The sequence below is a fragment of the Lactuca virosa genome, chromosome 3 (genome assembly GCF_052849685.1).
Source record: "Lactuca virosa cultivar CGN04683 chromosome 3, Lactuca_virosa_CGN04683_v6, whole genome shotgun sequence".
Classification (NCBI taxonomy): domain Eukaryota; kingdom Viridiplantae; phylum Streptophyta; class Magnoliopsida; order Asterales; family Asteraceae; genus Lactuca; species Lactuca virosa.
Genome location: NC_136428.1, coordinates 198,214,505 through 198,216,838, shown reverse-complemented (window position 1 = coordinate 198,216,838; position 2,334 = coordinate 198,214,505). Strand labels below are relative to the sequence as shown.

Here is a 2,334-nt window from a genome sequence, read left to right as displayed (position 1 = left end):
CGAATATCATTAATTAGCAAGGAATTAGAAATGAGAGCAATCCTTCCCTCACATATACACCAATGAAATTACATCATTAGCCATAATAATAGAGGACTTGATGGTCTTGTTATAAACTTTCTCATTTCCCGCCTTTCATATTCCTCATAGGAATCCATAAAAGATAGCTAATTAAGGGGATCTTGCGTTTTTTTTGGACAATTGTTCCATCCTACAACAAAGTTAAGAAACTCAACCACATCTGTAAATTGCCTCTAAGGAATTCCACACCATTTAAGGATCCATTCTAGTCTACATGATCAACAAGCACCTTACAAGTACATGATCAACCGTCTCTTCATCTGTATCACACATGCAGCAGTTAGTCGTTGTGATTTAAACACCCCTTTTCGATAAAGTCTCTGAGACATGAATCCATCCAACTAAAATTGTTATAGTAGTTCAAACTTATATAGTTATATTACGCAATCACTAGGAATTTGTAAACAAAATACATATTATGCAATCACAAAAAAACTTGGACAATTTGTTGTAGAATATCACGTTATTTGTATCAAGCCATTTATTGTTTATAAAAAGTCGTATAAGTACATCAAGCTCATTTTCAAAAGAATAACTTAATACTTTCGAAATGATACAAGAAAACTATTCGCACCCTTTAAAAAATACATAGATACAGACATGACATGGTGTAATACAAATACAACTAACTAAAGATGGGATTTAATTATTTCTTCATGGATTCGCCTTCTGTGTGTAAATATAATCAAGATGCGCAACAAGGGTCCTTCTCATCATGCACTCTTCTTCACCAACTCCGTCACACCCTTCTTCAATCTCAACGTCCTACAAACAACACAAAACACAAATTCGAATATTAATTTTATGATAAGTTTAAGTATATATCATCATATGGGTGTTGAAGAGAGTAAACTTACCTTGCTTGGTGTTCTTGTGGTGGTGGGTTCGGGCCGGGAGGCAGAGGAGAGGGAGGAGGAGAAGAGGAGTAGAGAGAGTAAAAGGAAGAGAGCGGTGGCTTTAGACATTGTTGCTGACAGTTATTTGGTGGTTGAGTGAGGGTTGCAGAAAGAATGTATTTATAGAAACGAAGAAGTTCGGTGTGAAATGAGAGACTTTAGGATACGTACACACACATATATAGAAGTATTTGAATATTGAAGCGAAGACTCTCGAGTCATATCTAGAATTAAATCAAACTATTCTATGCCACATACTTTTTCTAACATGGGGTAAAGTATTTATATAGGGTTACTTTAAAATTTTCAGCGTAAAGCAATATTTTAAAAAAAAAAAATTCTCAAAAAACTAGGGGTATTTGTTTGAATGGATCGGTTTGATCCGATCCGATCAAATTAATCCAAATAGATTTACGGATACAAATAGTTCAAATTAAATTTAAATCCGATCCGATCCAACCAAATTACAATTTGGTTGGATCGGTTTTTTCAATTGGGCTTTTTAAAGGCAAGACATTTTGAACAATATATAACTTGAATATTAGTCAAATCTCTAAAAGAAACAACAAAAAAAACATTTAGTTACGAATTATAATATATAAAAAGCTACTAAGAAATTAGCTTATAGTTAATATTTTATTGACATATTTTTTTTTGATAAGGAGTACGAGAGTACATATTAAAATATTATATCAAATGAAAATTTCTAATAGTTAAAAATAATAATTTAGTAAATTTTTAAATAGTTAAAGATACATATTAAAAATCACTAACAAGTTGTTATTCGGTTTTTTTGGACTACTCGATTATTATTTTATAAACCAAAATCAATCCGAAATTCAAAAAAATAATTTGATTTTTCTAAAAATCAATCCAAAAATCAGAGTATTGAAACCAAATAGTTTGATCCAAATTGTCCAATTGAACAATTCGATTTTATCCAAATAATGAACAACCCTACAAAAAAAACAGTTACATTTTATATTAGTTATGCATATAAAATTAATTTTTTTGCTATGTTTTGTATTAGTTATGCATAAAATAACATTTAAATTTAAATTTAAAAGTAAAATAAAATACAGTATCAATCAACTTTTTAAAAAAAATACTCACTATAATTCATTAAGACCTAAAAACAAATTAAGAAAAAAAAAAGTTATTGTCAAAAAAACTAGGGATGAAATGGTGATGCTAGCTAGATAATATCAAAGATACATATTTAATATTATAGTCATCTTAAAAGCTATAAAACTAATTAGATAAACAATGTCAATATGAGACTAATCCATTTGGTAGATGTATAAGCCTTTTAAATTGGTGGCCTTGGGTTTAAATTTAGACGTAAGCGAATTAATTA

The 2,334-nt window shown here is 29.5% G+C and overlaps 1 long non-coding RNA gene across 1 annotated transcript; it reads right to left on the bottom strand.

Moving 5' to 3' along the window:
• Positions 1–632: 632 nt before the first annotated feature.
• On the bottom strand, positions 633–1,076 carry LOC145162799 (uncharacterized). Its single transcript, XR_013739342.1, has 2 exons — positions 939–1,076; positions 633–846 (listed from the first exon to the last, which is right to left on the bottom strand). It is a non-coding gene; the product is annotated as an uncharacterized LOC145162799 (long non-coding RNA).
• Between the last annotated feature and the right edge of the window lie 1,258 nt (positions 1,077–2,334).